General features: G+C 43.9%; 1 pseudogene; it reads left to right on the top strand.

The window, feature by feature from the left end:
• Positions 1-1146: 1146 nt before the first annotated feature.
• Gm12614 lies at positions 1147-14389 on the top strand (annotated as a pseudogene).
• Positions 14390-20352: the final 5963 nt, after the last annotated feature.

Here is a 20352-nt window from a genome sequence, read left to right as displayed (position 1 = left end):
GCGTTGGCCTCCCAAGTGCTAGGATTAAAGGCTTGTGCTACCACTACCTGGCTGCATTTTTTCTCAGGGAAATTTACTCCTTTCAGAGAAATTCTGTGTTCAGTTGACATAATATTAGCCAATACAATCATAATTTTTACAAATAAATTTTGTGGGTTTTTTTTTTCCTTTGGAGGCAGGGCTTCTCTGTGCAGCCTGGCTACCCTGGAACTCATTGTGTTGACCAGGCTGCCCATTTTGCCTAAATGCTGGCAAAATTTAACTTCAGTATGTTTTTTTTTTTTAAATAAATGTTCTTTGCCTGAAGAGAGCTGCCCATTTTGGCTACATGTTGGCAAATTTTAACTTCAGTATGGTTTTGTTTTTTTTTTGTAAATAAATCTTCTTTGGCTGAAGAGATGGCTCAGAGTTTAAGAGACCTGTCTGGGGTTCCAGAGGTCCTGAGTTCAATTCGCAGCAAACACATGGTGGATCACAACCACCCATGATGAGTCTTATGCCTTTGTGCCCTGCAGGATACATGCAGGCAGAAAGCTGTATCCATAATAAATAAGTCAATCTTTTTAAAAATATGTTCTCATTTCTCTCTCTTACTCTGTCTTTCTCTCCCTCTCCTACTTCCTCTCATTCTCTCTCTCTCTCTCTTGCTCTCCCACTTCCTCTCATTCTCTCTATCTTTCTCTCTCTCTCAAGTGTGGGTTCTTTGCTGCATGCACACCTGCATGCTATAAGAGGGCATCAGATGCCCTTATAGATGGTCATAAGCCACCATGTGGTTTGTAGTGGCTATTCCTGGTTGTCAACTTGACTGTATCTGGAATGAACTACAATCCAGAAATGGAAGGCTCCCCAGTGATTCTAATCTGGAGGCTGGAGAGAGAAGTTTCTGGCCTGGATCTTGGTATGGAGATCTTAAGGCATAGTGGCTATGAGTACCAGAAGATTAAGGGAGGGTGATCTCTGAATTCCAAGGTCATCTGGGATTAACGGTATGGTGGCACACACCTGTAATCTGGGCTACACCTTCTGCTGGAGCCCATATAAGGACATTGGAAGAAGGAAGATTCACTCTCTCTCTCCCCAAGCCTGCTGCCTTGTTGGACTGAGCAACTGCTAGATCCTTGGACTTCCATTCACAGCTGCAGCTGACCATTGTTGGGAGTTGGACTGCTGACTGTAAGTTATCAACAAATTCTTTTACTATATAGAGGCTAAGCCATAAGTTCTGTGACTCTAGAGAACCCTGACTAATACCTGGTTGCTGGGAATTGAACTCAGTACCTCTCTGGAAGAGCAGCCAGTGCTATTGACCATTAAGCCAGCTAGGCAGCCCCTCTTTAGTGAAATTTTACATCTGAGAAGCCTAAATACATTGCTTTCATATTCTGACTAGAAACACAAACATAACCAGCTGCCCAGGCTCTGACTTTCTGGTCTTCCCCATCACAATGGGCTGTGTCTTGATTTGTGAGCTAGAAAGCTCTTTCTTTAAATTGAATACATTCCTATAAAAGGAAAGAAAAAGATGTGGTAAGTGCCTTCTCTCCTGTGCACTTAGGAAGTGGAGACAGGAGGGCCTCTTGAATCAGGAATTTGATGCTGGCCTGGAGAGATGGCTCAAAAGTTAAGAGAACAGTGGTCCTGGGTTTAATTCCCAGCAACCATGTGGTGGCTCACAACCATCTGAAATAGGATCTGATGCCCTCTTCTGGTGTGTCTGAAGACAGCAACAGTGTACATACATAATACATGAAATAAATCTTAAAAAAAAATTGAAGCTGATCTTACGGGCATAGCAAATAAAAATGTATGGAAGGAGGGATGAGGTGGAGGGATAAAGGAAGATGGGGAGGGAAAGAGAGGGAGAGGGTGGTGGAGAGGTAGGGGGAGAGGGAGAGGATCTAGATGTGTGGAGTGGAACAACTTGGACCATGATGCAGAGGCAAATGAAATTCTGTATGGTCCAGACCCACTTGTTTGTTTTTGTTTTTGAGATGGGCTCTTGCCTTGTAGCCTGAGAGGCTTTGAACTCACAGCAATTCTCTTGCCTCAGCTATCTTCTAAGGGATGGGGTTATAGACTTGTCAACAATGCCTGGTTATACTTCATTTCATTTTTGAGATAGGGTTCTATCATGTACCTGGATGGCCTCAACCTAACAGAATTCAGTAAGCTTCTGCCTCCTGAGTACTGGGTTTAAAATGTATGAGCCCGCACACTAGGCATGAAGCATTTATTTATTTGTTTGTTTGTTTTTTGTTTGTTTATTTATTTATTTTTGAGACAGGGTTTCTCTGTATAGCCTTCGCTGTCCTGGAACTCACTCTGTAAACCAGCCTGGTATCAAACTCAGAAATCTGACTGTCTCTGCTTCCCAAGTGTTGGGATTAAAGGTGTGCACCACCACTGCCCCACAGCATGAAGTATTCCAACCAGTGAGCCATCTCTCTAGTCCTATTTAGTAACAACTAAACTAAATCAGACAAACAACTATATAACATACAAATGAGTTATGGTAGCTTGGTAGTACCTGGAAACTGAGGCAAGAGGATTACTGCAAATTCAAGGTCAGGCTGTGCTACATAGTGATTTCCAGGCCAGTTAGACTATAGAGAGGAAATCTGATAGACACAGAAAAGGAGAAGGGCTGGGTACATAGCTGGATTGGTAGAATGCTTTCCTGCTATAAATAAAGAACTGAATGCAACCTAAAAGGACTGGGTATGGTACTATGTAGCAGAATTTTTTTCCTCAATTAATTTCACTTTTAGTACAATCAGAAGCCTGTGATTGGACAGGGAAAGGGGAGGTGGAGCTAAGAGTTTCAGAGACAGGACAATGGAGGAAGAGGAAGATGATCCAGATCCTGAGTGGCTTAAATAGCCACAGGTGTCTATGAATATCACAAAAGATAAAATCATTGGGGTGACTTGTCTAATCTAGGTGGGCAGCTTGTATCAGTATCAGCTGGCTCTGAAATGATGGTGTAGTCATCTTGTGAATTGAGAATGTATTGATATATAAATCTGACTGATTATTTCTAAGCTTCTAGAGATTTGATTTACTGTGTTAAGGGGATTTCTGACAACCTTGCCACAGGGGGTAGATGGCTGAATAGGTAAAAGTGGCTCTGAGGAAAGCAAACCAGAGCTGGGAAGACCACCCCTTGGGGCTAACCTAGAGCAGGAGAGACCAAGGGCAGAGAGTAGCTGGGTATAGTGTGGGATGGTGCAATTCTTAAATATTTCCCCCAGTGGTATTAAATGTTTTTTCTTAGATATTTTCTTTATTTAAGTTTCAAATGTTGTCTATCCCCTTTCCTTGTTTCCCCTCTGAAAATTCCCTATCCCCTTCTCCCTCTCCATGCTTACCAACCCACCCATTCCCAATTCCCTATCCAGGTATTCCCCTACACTGGGTATCCAGCATTTTCAGGCCCAAGGGCCTCTCCTTTCATTGATGTTCAACAAGGCTATCCTCTGCTACATATGCAGCTGGAGCCATGGGTCCCTCCATTTGTATTCTTTGGTTGATGGTTTAATCCCTGGGAGCTCTGGGAGCACTGCTTGGTTCATAGTGTTCTTAAGTCTATGGGGCTTCAATCTCCTTTAGTCCTTTCTCTAGATCCCCATATTAAATGTTTTTTTTAAAATATTGTTTATATCATGTATATGAGTACACTGTAGCTGTCTTTAGAAACACCACAAGAAGGCATTAAAAACCATTACACATGGTTTTGAGCCACCATGTGGTTGCTAGAAATTGAAATCAGTACTTCTGTAAGAGTAGTCAGTGCTCTTAACAGCTAAGCCATCTCAAAACACCACATTGGAGATGTTCCTCAGGTAAGCTAGCTTAAAAAAAAAAAAAAAAGTAAGTGGAAGCAAAGGGCAGACACTTGGTCCAATGTCTCCTTGGTCTACATCCCTGCAAATGGAAGAGGTGAGAATGATTGTAAAGGGAAAAAAGGAAGTCCCAGGGAGCAGGGAGGGTGAAAGGAGAGCCTCAAACAACCAGGAGCACCCAAACCTACTGGCAGCTTCTTCTCGGTGGTGTCTGGGTGCTCGGCAGGTCTAAATACCTGCAGGAGATCTAGGCAGGGTTGGGAGGGCTTAGAAAGAAGCTAAGTGATGAGAGAGAGAAGGATACCAGGAGAGGAATCAGCTAGGCTGGTCATAGGGCAGCAGTGAGTCCCTGATTCTTGCAGGAATGCAGATAGGCTGACACACCCTATGCACTGGCATATTCCATCCAGGGGCTGACTAGGGAAGAAAGGATGGGGTGGGTCATCCCCTCTGAGTCCATTTTTCAGAGGAGAAAACAGGCTCTCAGAAGGAACAGGCCAAGGGGGATGTTGAGTCCCAGCTAGACTGGAATACATCCTGAGACTGCCAATAAAGAACAGGTCAAGGGCTGGAGAGATGGCTGAGTGCTTAGGGGCAATGACTGCTCTTCTGAAGGTCCTGAGTTCAGATCCCAGCAACCACATGAAGGCTCACAATTTCCATAACAAGATGACTCCCTCTTCTGGGGTGTCTGAAGACAACAGCTACAGTGTATTTACATATAATAGATAATAAATACAAGTTAAAAAATAAAAAGTCAAAGATAATGACTTCCTTCATCCTTCACCTGAGGTAGGACTCACCTTGACACAGGCCTGACCATGGATATTGGTATGAGCTCTTCCTTTAAAACAGTTCATTTTCTCTTCCACTAGGAGGCCAATTGGCAGAGGCCAACATGCAGATCTTCGTGAAGACCCTGACAGGCAAGACCATCACTTTTGAGGTCGAGCCCAGTGACACCATCAAGAATGTCAAGGTCAAGATCCAAGACAAGGAAGGCATCCCAGTTGACCAGCAGAGGCTGGTATTTGCCGGCAAACAGCTGCAGGATGGACGCACCCTTTCCAACTACTACATCCAGAACCATTCCACCTTGTACCTGGTGCTGCGTCTGCGAGGTGGCATCCTTGAGCCCTGCCAGTGTCAGCTTGCCCAGAAGGACAAGTAACAAGATGATCTGCTGCAAGTGCTACACATGCCTGCACCCTCGTGCAGTCGACTGTTGCAAGAAGTGGGGCCATACCAACAACCTGCGCCCCCAAAACAAGGTCAAATGAAGATGAGGTCATAGCTGGAGTGACCCTGAGATCAAATAAAGTCCCTTCCATCAACTGGGAAAAAAAAAGCATTTTATTGATTCTACCTAGTGTATGCACATGAGTGCACCTGTATATGCATACATGTATGATGTGGGAGTGAGGCACATACAGACAACTTGGTGGACTCAGCTTTCTTTCTCCTACCTTTTCCTTGGGGTTCTGGGACCAAACTCAGATCATCAGACTTGGCAGCAAGTGTCCTTTCCTGTTCAGCTCTCTCTGGTTCCCTGGCTCTAGGATAGCTACCTGTGGCTGTGAGCAAGCCTTAGACTCAGATTGGGGTACAACTATTGGGAGGGTGGCTTTCAGGTTGCAGGGACTGGGCCCATATGATCCATTCCTGTCTGAGATTCCAGGTTCTAACACACTGCCTCTGCCATCTCCTTCCATTTCCTCATTGTAGAATGGGGGCAATATATTCCGCAAATTTCTTAACACTTAGTCTGCCCAGGCAACTCTTACTTTAAGGCTATATTTTTTTTGTGTGTGTAAGTGGATTGTTCAGTGTGTTTGTGTGTGTGTTTGTTGTTGTTGTTGTAGTAGTTGCTGTTTTGCCATAAGGTTTCTCTATGTAGCACTGCCTGTCCTGGAACTTGTTTAGGAGACCAGGCTGGCTTGAACTCAGAGATCTTCCTGCCTCTGCCTCCTCAGTGCTGGGATTAAAAGCATGTGCCAACACTGACAGCTGAAAGCTATGGTTATTTTACAGAGGAAGACAGTGAGGCCAGAGAGGATACTGCTTGCTAATGGCATTTGTAGAATTAGGATTTGACTAATCCTAAGTGTGGTGTTAGAAATTGTGGTAAGAATTGAATGGGGGATGGAGAGTTGGCACAGTGGAAAGAGTGCTGACTGCTCTTCTAGAGGTCCTGAGTTCAATTTCCAGCAACCCCTTGGGGTTTCACCACCGTCAAGCATATAGGTGTACATGCAGACAGAGCACTCAATACAGATACAGATAAATGTGTGTGTGTGTGTGTGTGCGTGTATATATATATATATATATATATATATATATATATATATAAAATCAATTTTAAAACCAAATAAAAAGATGAGTTTTATTTTTTATAATGTATTTATTGACCTAGTCCTTATTTTTGATAGTATTTCACTGGGTAGTCCTGACAGGTCTAGAATTTACTACATAGATCAGACTCACAGGGCAGCCTCTGGACTGATGATGGGATTAAAGATGTGTGCTATCACACCTGTCACTACACCTGGCCTATGCTTTTGTTTCTGAGATAGGTGTTGCTATCCTACTATATAACCTAAGTTGCTCTTGAATTCCTGGTCTTCCTCAGCCTCCATACCTGCTGCTGTAACAGGTGTTTAAAGAATCAAAAGGAGAAGAAATGAAGGAAGACGAATAAATAAAAAGGAAAGAAAACATGATTGGTGAAAAAAAAAAAGAAATGATACTTACATTCCCTAAGTATGAGGGAGGAGAAGGTTTACTTTAGTTATGTGGGCAAGCATAGAGGGGTAGGGATGTCTGGGAGAGCCCAGTGTGGACATGAGCTGACTTAAGCTGTACCATGTGAGGAGAGCAGGGAGTGGAGAGGACAAGAGGGGAGAGCAGTTGCAGCAGCCAATAGCCATGAAGGTAGAAAGAGTGAGTAACTACAACTTCTGAGGGAGGAAGGAAAATACAGCAGGCAGGTCTGCTTTGATAGTTAGACACCTCAGCCTTTTGTCCTGGGCTTCAAACCCAACATTTACCTATAGCCCAGCTCAAACTTTCTTCTTTTTCTTTTCCTTTTCCATTTATTTATTTATTTATTTATTTATTTATTTAGTTTTTTGGAGGCAAAATTTCTCTGTATATCTCTGAAGAGCCCAGAACAACCTCTGTAGACCAGGCTGACCTCAAACGCAAATATCCTCCAGCCTCTGCCTCCTGAGTACCAGGATTGAAGGCATGCTCCTGGTACAGAACTGTTTTAAAAATTTGGCTAGCTAGTCAGTCAGTAATGCCTCTAATCCCAGAACTTGGGAGGCAGAGACAGGCAGACTTCTGAGTTTCAGTCCAGCATGGTCTACAGAGTGAGTTCCAGGACAACCAGGACAAAACAGAGAAACCATGTCGCAAAAACAAAACAAAACAAAAATCAATCAAACAAACAAACAAAGAAAAAATTCGCTAGCCTACCAAGGACTAATATACAACATACCCTCCCACTCTGTAAGCTTTTCTGCCAAAAATTTATTATTTTTAAGATTTATGTCTACTATGAGTGATGTGTGTCTGTGAATGTGTGCATGAACCCACACCTTCCAAATATATGTAGGTGCCCTTCACACCAGAAGACAGCATGGGATCCTTTGGAAGTAGAGTTGCAGGTAGTTGTCAGCTGACTGAAGTGGTCTCTGGGAACTGAACTCAAGTTCCCTGGAAGAGCACTGGAAGAGAGAGGCCAGTGCTCTGAACCACTGCACCATCTCTCCATGCCTTGTATGAACAAGGGTTTTACCAGGTGGAGGAGATGAAAAGATTGCAATTCCCAGGGCTGGAGAGATGAGACCTGATTCCCTGTGTCTACATGGTGGCACTGTAACTCCACTTAAAGGGAACCTGACACCCTCTTTCAGCCTCATTGGTCACAATGTAGTAAGAAGACAAACAGGCACACAAAATACCTATGCACATAAAAATTAGGGGGAAAAATCAAACAAGAGGGCAAACCCTTCATTTACACAAAGGAAGAGCTGCATTGGGACAGCCAGGCGTCCCTGACAGGTCTCACCCTGTCAGCTCCTTCATCTCCTTTCCACAGCTTTCCAAAGAAGTCAACCAGGATTAGACTCTCAGGAAATGCCACATTCCCCCTTGCAGTGGAGATGAAAGCCAGTGGCCACCACAGTGTACCCATTTCACAGAAAGAGCTTGCCTTTCTGGACTGCTTCACTCCTGTTTTTCTTTCTGCAACAACAAGGCCAGTCTTTTAACACAGGTTTCTCCAGACAGCCTGCCCAACTTCCCTCTTGATCTGCCTTCAGCGACCTCCCTGCTGCAGGACTGTAAGCATGCACCACCACCAAGACACACACTGTGCACAGCATGAGGGATCAAATTCAGAACTCAGGGCCTGCTAGGTGAGCTCTCTACCAACTGAGCTACATCCCCATCTTAGTCAGGGTCACTATTGCTGTGATGAAACACTATGACCAAAAGGGCCTTGGGGAGGAGAGGGTTCCTCTTCCTCACAGTCCCATATAACAAACAGTTCATCACCAAGAGCAGTGAGGGCATGAGCTCAAGCAGGGCAGGAACTTGGAGGCAGGAGCTGATGCAGGGTCCCTGGAGAGATGCTGTTTACTGGCTTCCTCCTCATGGCTGGCTCAACCTGTTTTCTTTTTTCTTTTTCTTTCTTTTCTCTTTCTTTCTTCCTTCCTTTCTTTCTTTCTTTCTTTCTTTCTTTCTTTCTTTCTTTCTTTCTTTCTTTCTTTCCTTCTTCCTTTCTGGTTTTCTGAGACAGGTTTTCTCTATGTCATGGAACTTACTCTGTAGACCAGGCTGGCTTTGAACTAAGAGATCTGCCAGCCTCTGCCTCTTTTTTTTTTAAAAATATTTATTTATTTATTATATGTAAGTACACTGTACCTATCTTCAGACACTCCAAAAGAGGCCATCAGATTTCCTTACAGATGGTTGTGAGCCACCATGCGGCTGCTGGGAATTGAACTCAAGACCTTTGGAAGAGCAGTCAGTGCTCTTAATCACTGAGCCATCTCACCAGCCCCCCTGCCTCTGCCTCTTGAGTGCTGGAATTAAAGGTGTTTCCCACCAGGCCTGGATCTGTTTTCTTATAGAACCCAGGAATTTGTGCCAGGGATGGCACCACCCATAACAGACAGGGCCCCCCTCCATTAATCACTAATAAGAAAATAGTAAGAAAATTAATTTAAAAATGCCCTCAAGCAGGATCTTAAAGAGGATTTTTTTCTTTTGGTTCTTTCAATACAGGGTTTCTTGCACATCCTGGCTGTCCTGGAACTCACTTTGTTGACCAGGCTGGCAGGGAACACAGAAATCTACCTGCGTTGGCCTCCCAAGTGCTAGGATTAAAGGCTTGTGCTACCACTACCTGGCTGCATTTTTTCTCAGGGAAATTTACTCCTTTCAGAGAAATTCTGTGTTCAGTTGACATAATATTAGCCAATACAATCATAATTTTTACAAATAAATTTTGTGGGTTTTTTTTTTCCTTTGGAGGCAGGGCTTCTCTGTGCAGCCTGGCTACCCTGGAACTCATTGTGTTGACCAGGCTGCCCATTTTGCCTAAATGCTGGCAAAATTTAACTTCAGTATGTTTTTTTTTTTTAAATAAATGTTCTTTGCCTGAAGAGAGCTGCCCATTTTGGCTACATGTTGGCAAATTTTAACTTCAGTATGGTTTTGTTTTTTTTTTGTAAATAAATCTTCTTTGGCTGAAGAGATGGCTCAGAGTTTAAGAGACCTGTCTGGGGTTCCAGAGGTCCTGAGTTCAATTCGCAGCAAACACATGGTGGATCACAACCACCCATGATGAGTCTTATGCCTTTGTGCCCTGCAGGATACATGCAGGCAGAAAGCTGTATCCATAATAAATAAGTCAATCTTTTTAAAAATATGTTCTCATTTCTCTCTCTTACTCTGTCTTTCTCTCCCTCTCCTACTTCCTCTCATTCTCTCTCTCTCTCTCTTGCTCTCCCACTTCCTCTCATTCTCTCTATCTTTCTCTCTCTCTCAAGTGTGGGTTCTTTGCTGCATGCACAACTGCATGCTATAAGAGGGCATCAGATGCCCTTATAGATGGTCATAAGCCACCATGTGGTTTGTAGTGGCTATTCCTGGTTGTCAACTTGACTGTATCTGGAATGAACTACAATCCAGAAATGGAAGGCTCCCCAGTGATTCGTTCTGGAGGCTGGAGAGAGAAGTTTCTGGCCTGGATCTTGGTATGGAGATCTTAAGGCATAGTGGCTATGAGTACCAGAAGATTAAGGGAGGGTGATCTCTGAATTCCAAGGTCATCTGGGATTAACGGTATGGTGGCACACACCTGTAATCTGGGCTACACCTTCTGCTGGAGCCCATATAAGGACATTGGAAGAAGGAAGATTCACTCTCTCTCTCCCCAAGCCTGCTGCCTTGTTGGACTGAGCAACTGCTAGATCCTTGGACTTCCATTCACAGCTGCAGCTGACCATTGTTGGGAGTTGGACTGCTGACTGTAAGTTATCAACAAATTCTTTTACTATATAGAGGCTAAGCCATAAGTTCTGTGACTCTAGAGAACCCTGACTAATACCTGGTTGCTGGGAATTGAACTCAGTACCTCTCTGGAAGAGCAGCCAGTGCTATTGACCATTAAGCCAGCTAGGCAGCCCCTCTTTAGTGAAATTTTACATCTGAGAAGCCTAAATACATTGCTTTCATATTCTGACTAGAAACACAAACATAACCAGCTGCCCAGGCTCTGACTTTCTGGTCTTCCCCATCACAATGGGCTGTGTCTTGATTTGTGAGCTAGAAAGCTCTTTCTTTAAATTGAATACATTCCTATAAAAGGAAAGAAAAAGATGTGGTAAGTGCCTTCTCTCCTGTGCACTTAGGAAGTGGAGACAGGAGGGCCTCTTGAATCAGGAATTTGATGCTGGCCTGGAGAGATGGCTCAAAAGTTAAGAGAACAGTGGTCCTGGGTTTAATTCCCAGCAACCATGTGGTGGCTCACAACCATCTGAAATAGGATCTGATGCCCTCTTCTGGTGTGTCTGAAGACAGCAACAGTGTACATACATAATACATGAAATAAATCTTAAAAAAAAATTGAAGCTGATCTTACGGGCATAGCAAATAAAAATGTATGGAAGGAGGGATGAGGTGGAGGGATAAAGGAAGATGGGGAGGGAAAGAGAGGGAGAGGGTGGTGGAGAGGTAGGGGGAGAGGGAGAGGATCTAGATGTGTGGAGTGGAACAACTTGGACCATGATGCAGAGGCAAATGAAATTCTGTATGGTCCAGACCCACTTGTTTGTTTTTGTTTTTGAGATGGGCTCTTGCCTTGTAGCCTGAGAGGCTTTGAACTCACAGCAATTCTCTTGCCTCAGCTATCTTCTAAGGGATGGGGTTATAGACTTGTCAACAATGCCTGGTTATACTTCATTTCATTTTTGAGATAGGGTTCTATCATGTACCTGGATGGCCTCAACCTAACAGAATTCAGTAAGCTTCTGCCTCCTGAGTACTGGGTTTAAAATGTATGAGCCCGCACACTAGGCATGAAGCATTTATTTATTTGTTTGTTTGTTTTTTGTTTGTTTATTTATTTATTTTTGAGACAGGGTTTCTCTGTATAGCCTTCGCTGTCCTGGAACTCACTCTGTAAACCAGCCTGGTATCAAACTCAGAAATCTGACTGTCTCTGCTTCCCAAGTGTTGGGATTAAAGGTGTGCACCACCACTGCCCCACAGCATGAAGTATTCCAACCAGTGAGCCATCTCTCTAGTCCTATTTAGTAACAACTAAACTAAATCAGACAAACAACTATATAACATACAAATGAGTTATGGTAGCTTGGTAGTACCTGGAAACTGAGGCAAGAGGATTACTGCAAATTCAAGGTCAGGCTGTGCTACATAGTGATTTCCAGGCCAGTTAGACTATAGAGAGGAAATCTGATAGACACAGAAAAGGAGAAGGGCTGGGTACATAGCTGGATTGGTAGAATGCTTTCCTGCTATAAATAAAGAACTGAATGCAACCTAAAAGGACTGGGTATGGTACTATGTAGCAGAATTTTTTTCCTCAATTAATTTCACTTTTAGTACAATCAGAAGCCTGTGATTGGACAGGGAAAGGGGAGGTGGAGCTAAGAGTTTCAGAGACAGGACAATGGAGGAAGAGGAAGATGATCCAGATCCTGAGTGGCTTAAATAGCCACAGGTGTCTATGAATATCACAAAAGATAAAATCATTGGGGTGACTTGTCTAATCTAGGTGGGCAGCTTGTATCAGTATCAGCTGGCTCTGAAATGATGGTGTAGTCATCTTGTGAATTGAGAATGTATTGATATATAAATCTGACTGATTATTTCTAAGCTTCTAGAGATTTGATTTACTGTGTTAAGGGGATTTCTGACAACCTTGCCACAGGGGGTAGATGGCTGAATAGGTAAAAGTGGCTCTGAGGAAAGCAAACCAGAGCTGGGAAGACCACCCCTTGGGGCTAACCTAGAGCAGGAGAGACCAAGGGCAGAGAGTAGCTGGGTATAGTGTGGGATGGTGCAATTCTTAAATATTTCCCCCAGTGGTATTAAATGTTTTTTCTTAGATATTTTCTTTATTTAAGTTTCAAATGTTGTCTATCCCCTTTCCTTGTTTCCCCTCTGAAAATTCCCTATCCCCTTCTCCCTCTCCATGCTTACCAACCCACCCATTCCCAATTCCCTATCCAGGTATTCCCCTACACTGGGTATCCAGCATTTTCAGGCCCAAGGGCCTCTCCTTTCATTGATGTTCAACAAGGCTATCCTCTGCTACATATGCAGCTGGAGCCATGGGTCCCTCCATTTGTATTCTTTGGTTGATGGTTTAATCCCTGGGAGCTCTGGGAGCACTGCTTGGTTCATAGTGTTCTTAAGTCTATGTGGCTTCAATCTCCTTTAGTCCTTTCTCTAGATCCCCATATTAAATGTTTTTTTTAAAATATTGTTTATATCATGTATATGAGTACACTGTAGCTGTCTTTAGAAACACCACAAGAAGGCATTAAAAACCATTACACATGGTTTTGAGCCACCATGTGGTTGCTAGAAATTGAAATCAGTACTTCTGTAAGAGTAGTCAGTGCTCTTAACAGCTAAGCCATCTCAAAACACCTCATTGGAGATGTTCCTCAGGTAAGCTAGCTTAAAAAAAAAAAAAAAAGTAAGTGGAAGAAAGGGCAGACACTTGGTCCAATGTCTCCTTGGTCTACATCCCTGCAAATGGAAGAGGTGAGAATGATTGTAAAGGGAAAAAAGGAAGTCCCAGGGAGCAGGGAGGGTGAAAGGAGAGCCTCAAACAACCAGGAGCACCCAAACCTACTGGCAGCTTCTTCTCGGTGGTGTCTGGGTGCTCGGCAGGTCTAAATACCTGCAGGAGATCTAGGCAGGGTTGGGAGGGCTTAGAAAGAAGCTAAGTGATGAGAGAGAGAAGGATACCAGGAGAGGAATCAGCTAGGCTGGTCATAGGGCAGCAGTGAGTCCCTGATTCTTGCAGGAATGCAGATAGGCTGACACACCCTATGCACTGGCATATTCCATCCAGGGGCTGACTAGGGAAGAAAGGATGGGGTGGGTCATCCCCTCTGAGTCCATTTTTCAGAGGAGAAAACAGGCTCTCAGAAGGAACAGGCCAAGGGGGATGTTGAGTCCCAGCTAGACTGGAATACATCCTGAGACTGCCAATAAAGAACAGGTCAAGGGCTGGAGAGATGGCTGAGTGCTTAGGGGCAATGACTGCTCTTCTGAAGGTCCTGAGTTCAGATCCCAGCAACCACATGAAGGCTCACAATTTCCATAACAAGATGACTCCCTCTTCTGGGGTGTCTGAAGACAACAGCTACAGTGTATTTACATATAATAGATAATAAATACCAAGTTAAAAAATAAAAAGTCAAAGATAATGACTTCCTTCATCCTTCACCTGAGGTAGGACTCACCTTGACACAGGCCTGACCATGGATATTGGTATGAGCTCTTCCTTTAAAACAGTTCATTTTCTCTTCCACTAGGAGGCCAATTGGCAGAGGGAAACATGCAGATCTTCGTGAAGACCCTGACAGGCAAGACCATCACTTTTGAGGTGGAGCCCAGTGACACCATCAAGAATGTCAAGGTCAAGATCCAAGACAAGGAAGGCATCCCAGTTGACCAGCAGAGGCTGGTATTTGCCGGCAAACAGCTGCAGGATGGACGCACCCTTTCCAACTACTACATCCAGAACCATTCCACCTTGTACCTGGTGCTGCGTCTGCGAGGTGGCATCCTTGAGCCCTGCCAGTGTCAGCTTGCCCAGAAGGACAAGTAACAAGATGATCTGCTGCAAGTGCTACACATGCCTGCACCCTCGTGCAGTCGACTGTTGCAAGAAGTGGGGCCATACCAACAACCTGCGCCCCCAAAACAAGGTCAAATGAAGATGAGGTCATAGCTGGAGTGACCCTGAGATCAAATAAAGTCCCTTCCATCAACTGGGAAAAAAAAAGCATTTTATTGATTCTACCTAGTGTATGCACATGAGTGCACCTGTATATGCATACATGTATGATGTGGGAGTGAGGCACATACAGACAACTTGGTGGACTCAGCTTTCTTTCTCCTACCTTTTCCTTGGGGTTCTGGGACCAAACTCAGATCATCAGACTTGGCAGCAAGTGTCCTTTCCTGTTCAGCTCTCTCTGGTTCCCTGGCTCTAGGATAGCTACCTGTGGCTGTGAGCAAGCCTTAGACTCAGATTGGGGTACAACTATTGGGAGGGTGGCTTTCAGGTTGCAGGGACTGGGCCCATATGATCCATTCCTGTCTGAGATTCCAGGTTCTAACACACTGCCTCTGCCATCTCCTTCCATTTCCTCATTGTAGAATGGGGGCAATATATTCCGCAAATTTCTTAACACTTAGTCTGCCCAGGCAACTCTTACTTTAAGGCTATATTTTTTTTGTGTGTGTAAGTGGATTGTTCAGTGTGTTTGTGTGTGTGTTTGTTGTTGTTGTTGTAGTAGTTGCTGTTTTGCCATAAGGTTTCTCTATGTAGCACTGCCTGTCCTGGAACTTGTTTAGGAGACCAGGCTGGCTTGAACTCAGAGATCTTCCTGCCTCTGCCTCCTCAGTGCTGGGATTAAAAGCATGTGCCAACACTGACAGCTGAAAGCTATGGTTATTTTACAGAGGAAGACAGTGAGGCCAGAGAGGATACTGCTTGCTAATGGCATTTGTAGAATTAGGATTTGACTAATCCTAAGTGTGGTGTTAGAAATTGTGGTAAGAATTGAATGGGGGATGGAGAGTTGGCACAGTGGAAAGAGTGCTGACTGCTCTTCTAGAGGTCCTGAGTTCAATTTCCAGCAACCCCTTGGGGTTTCACCACCGTCAAGCATATAGGTGTACATGCAGACAGAGCACTCAATACAGATACAGATAAATGTGTGTGTGTGTGTGTGTGCGTGTATATATATATATATATATATATATATATATATATATATAAAATCAATTTTAAAACCAAATAAAAAGATGAGTTTTATTTTTTATAATGTATTTATTGACCTAGTCCTTATTTTTGATAGTATTTCACTGGGTAGTCCTGACAGGTCTAGAATTTACTACATAGATCAGACTCACAGGGCAGCCTCTGGACTGATGATGGGATTAAAGATGTGTGCTATCACACCTGTCACTACACCTGGCCTATGCTTTTGTTTCTGAGATAGGTGTTGCTATCCTACTATATAACCTAAGTTGCTCTTGAATTCCTGGTCTTCCTCAGCCTCCATACCTGCTGCTGTAACAGGTGTTTAAAGAATCAAAAGGAGAAGAAATGAAGGAAGACGAATAAATAAAAAGGAAAGAAAACATGATTGGTGAAAAAAAAAAAGAAATGATACTTACATTCCCTAAGTATGAGGGAGGAGAAGGTTTACTTTAGTTATGTGGGCAAGCATAGAGGGGTAGGGATGTCTGGGAGAGCCCAGTGTGGACATGAGCTGACTTAAGCTGTACCATGTGAGGAGAGCAGGGAGTGGAGAGGACAAGAGGGGAGAGCAGTTGCAGCAGCCAATAGCCATGAAGGTAGAAAGAGTGAGTAACTACAACTTCTGAGGGAGGAAGGAAAATACAGCAGGCAGGTCTGCTTTGATAGTTAGACACCTCAGCCTTTTGTCCTGGGCTTCAAACCCAACATTTACCTATAGCCCAGCTCAAACTTTCTTCTTTTTCTTTTCCTTTTCCATTTATTTATTTATTTATTTATTTATTTATTTAGTTTTTTGGAGGCAAAATTTCTCTGTATATCTCTGAAGAGCCCAGAACAACCTCTGTAGACCAGGCTGACCTCAAACGCAAATATCCTCCAGCCTCTGCCTCCTGAGTACCAGGATTGAAGGCATGCTCCTGGTACAGAACTGTTTTAAAAATTTGGCTAGCTAGTCAGTCAGTAATGCCTCTAATCCCAGAACTTGGGAGGCAGAGACAGGCAGACTTCTGAGTTTCAGTCCAGCATGGTCTACAGAGTGAGTTCCAGGACAACCAGGACAAAACAGAGAAACCATGTCGCAAAAACAAAACAAAACAAAAATCAATCAAACAAACAAACAAAGAAAAAATTCGCTAGCCTACCAAGGACTAATATACAACATACCCTCCCACTCTGTAAGCTTTTCTGCCAAAAATTTATTATTTTTAAGATTTATGTCTACTATGAGTGATGTGTGTCTGTGAATGTGTGCATGAACCCACACCTTCCAAATATATGTAGGTGCCCTTCACACCAGAAGACAGCATGGGATCCTTTGGAAGTAGAGTTGCAGGTAGTTGTCAGCTGACTGAAGTGGTCTCTGGGAACTGAACTCAAGTTCCCTGGAAGAGCACTGGAAGAGAGAGGCCAGTGCTCTGAACCACTGCACCATCTCTCCATGCCTTGTATGAACAAGGGTTTTACCAGGTGGAGGAGATGAAAAGATTGCAATTCCCAGGGCTGGAGAGATGAGACCTGATTCCCTGTGTCTACATGGTGGCACTGTAACTCCACTTAAAGGGAACCTGACACCCTCTTTCAGCCTCATTGGTCACAATGTAGTAAGAAGACAAACAGGCACACAAAATACCTATGCACATAAAAATTAGGGGGAAAAATCAAACAAGAGGGCAAACCCTTCATTTACACAAAGGAAGAGCTGCATTGGGACAGCCAGGCGTCCCTGACAGGTCTCACCCTGTCAGCTCCTTCATCTCCTTTCCACAGCTTTCCAAAGAAGTCAACCAGGATTAGACTCTCAGGAAATGCCACATTCCCCCTTGCAGTGGAGATGAAAGCCAGTGGCCACCACAGTGTACCCATTTCACAGAAAGAGCTTGCCTTTCTGGACTGCTTCACTCCTGTTTTTCTTTCTGCAACAACAAGGCCAGTCTTTTAACACAGGTTTCTCCAGACAGCCTGCCCAACTTCCCTCTTGATCTGCCTTCAGCGACCTCCCTGCTGCAGGACTGTAAGCATGCACCACCACCAAGACACACACTGTGCACAGCATGAGGGATCAAATTCAGAACTCAGGGCCTGCTAGGTGAGCTCTCTACCAACTGAGCTACATCCCCATCTTAGTCAGGGTCACTATTGCTGTGATGAAACACTATGACCAAAAGGGCCTTGGGGAGGAGAGGGTTCCTCTTCCTCACAGTCCCATATAACAAACAGTTCATCACCAAGAGCAGTGAGGGCATGAGCTCAAGCAGGGCAGGAACTTGGAGGCAGGAGCTGATGCAGGGTCCCTGGAGAGATGCTGTTTACTGGCTTCCTCCTCATGGCTGGCTCAACCTGTTTTCTTTTTTCTTTTTCTTTCTTTTCTCTTTCTTTCTTCCTTCCTTTCTTTCTTTCTTTCTTTCTTTCTTTCTTTCTTTCTTTCTTTCTTTCTTTCTTTCCTTCTTCCTTTCTGGTTTTCTGAGACAGGTTTTCTCTATGTCATGGAACTTACTCTGTAGACCAGGCTGGCTTTGAACTAAGAGATCTGCCAGCCTCTGCCTCTTTTTTTTTTAAAAATATTTATTTATTTATTATATGTAAGTACACTGTACCTATCTTCAGACACTCCAAAAGAGGCCATCAGATTTCCTTACAGATGGTTGTGAGCCACCATGCGGCTGCTGGGAATTGAACTCAAGACCTTTGGAAGAGCAGTCAGTGCTCTTAATCACTGAGCCATCTCACCAGCCCCCCTGCCTCTGCCTCTTGAGTGCTGGAATTAAAGGTGTTTCCCACCAGGCCTGGATCTGTTTTCTTATAGAACCCAGGAATTTGTGCCAGGGATGGCACCACCCATAACAGACAGGGCCCCCCTCCATTAATCACTAATAAGAAAATAGTAAGAAAATTAATTTAAAAATGCCCTCAAGCAGGATCTTAAAGAGGATTTTTTTCTTTTGGTTCTTTCAATACAGGGTTTCTTGCACATCCTGGCTGTCCTGGAACTCACTTTGTTGACCAGGCTGGCAGGGAACACAGAAATCTACCTGCGTTGGCCTCCCAAGTGCTAGGATTAAAGGCTTGTGCTACCACTACCTGGCTGCATTTTTTCTCAGGGAAATTTACTCCTTTCAGAGAAATTCTGTGTTCAGTTGACATAATATTAGCCAATACAATCATAATTTTTACAAATAAATTTTGTGGGTTTTTTTTTTCCTTTGGAGGCAGGGCTTCTCTGTGCAGCCTGGCTACCCTGGAACTCATTGTGTTGACCAGGCTGCCCATTTTGCCTAAATGCTGGCAAAATTTAACTTCAGTATGTTTTTTTTTTTTAAATAAATGTTCTTTGCCTGAAGAGAGCTGCCCATTTTGGCTACATGTTGGCAAATTTTAACTTCAGTATGGTTTTGTTTTTTTTTTGTAAATAAATCTTCTTTGGCTGAAGAGATGGCTCAGAGTTTAAGAGACCTGTCTGGGGTTCCAGAGGTCCTGAGTTCAATTCGCAGCAAACACATGGTGGATCACAACCACCCATGATGAGTCTTATGCCTTTGTGCCCTGCAGGATACATGCAGGCAGAAAGCTGTATCCATAATAAATAAGTCAATCTTTTTAAAAATATGTTCTCATTTCTCTCTCTTACTCTGTCTTTCTCTCCCTCTCCTACTTCCTCTCATTCTCTCTCTCTCTCTCTTGCTCTCCCACTTCCTCTCATTCTCTCTATCTTTCTCTCTCTCTCAAGTGTGGGTTCTTTGCTGCATGCACAACTGCATGCTATAAGAGGGCATCAGATGCCCTTATAGATGGTCATAAGCCACCATGTGGTTTGTAGTGGCTATTCCTGGTTGTCAACTTGACTGTATCTGGAATGAACTACAATCCAGAAATGGAAGGCTCCCCAGTGATTCGTTCTGGAGGCTGGAGAGAGAAGTTTCTGGCCTGGATCTTGGTATGGAGATCTTAAGGCATAGTGGCTATGAGTACCAGAAGATTAAGGGAGGGTGATCTCTGAATTCCAAGGTCATCTGGGATTAACGGTATGGTGGCACACACCTGTAATCTGGGCTACACCTTCTGCTGGAGCCCATATAAGGACATTGGAAGAAGGAAGATTCACTCTCTCTCTCCCCAAGCCTGCTGCCTTGTTGGACTGAGCAACTGCTAGATCCTTGGACTTCCATTCACAGCTGCAGCTGACCATTGTTGGGAGTTGGACTGCTGACTGTAAGTTATCAACAAATTCTTTTACTATATAGAGGCTAAGCCATAAGTTCTGTGACTCTAGAGAACCCTGACTAATACCTGGTTGCTGGGAATTGAACTCAGTACCTCTCTGGAAGAGCAGCCAGTGCTATTGACCATTAAGCCAGCTAGGCAGCCCCTCTTTAGTGAAATTTTACATCTGAGAAGCCTAAATACATTGCTTTCATATTCTGACTAGAAACACAAACATAACCAGCTGCCCAGGCTCTGACTTTCTGGTCTTCCCCATCACAATGGGCTGTGTCTTGATTTGTGAGCTAGAAAGCTCTTTCTTTAAATTGAATACATTCCTATAAAAGGAAAGAAAAAGATGTGGTAAGTGCCTTCTCTCCTGTGCACTTAGGAAGTGGAGACAGGAGGGCCTCTTGAATCAGGAATTTGATGCTGGCCTGGAGAGATGGCTCAAAAGTTAAGAGAACAGTGGTCCTGGGTTTAATTCCCAGCAACCATGTGGTGGCTCACAACCATCTGAAATAGGATCTGATGCCCTCTTCTGGTGTGTCTGAAGACAGCAACAGTGTACATACATAATACATGAAATAAATCTTAAAAAAAAATTGAAGCTGATCTTACGGGCATAGCAAATAAAAATGTATGGAAGGAGGGATGAGGTGGAGGGATAAAGGAAGATGGGGAGGGAAAGAGAGGGAGAGGGTGGTGGAGAGGTAGGGGGAGAGGGAGAGGATCTAGATGTGTGGAGTGGAACAACTTGGACCA

This window comes from Mus musculus, chromosome 11 (genome assembly GCF_000001635.26).
Source record: "Mus musculus strain C57BL/6J chromosome 11, GRCm38.p6 C57BL/6J".
Lineage (NCBI taxonomy): Eukaryota > Metazoa > Chordata > Mammalia > Rodentia > Muridae > Mus > Mus musculus.
This window is presented reverse-complemented; position numbering and strand designations above follow the sequence as displayed.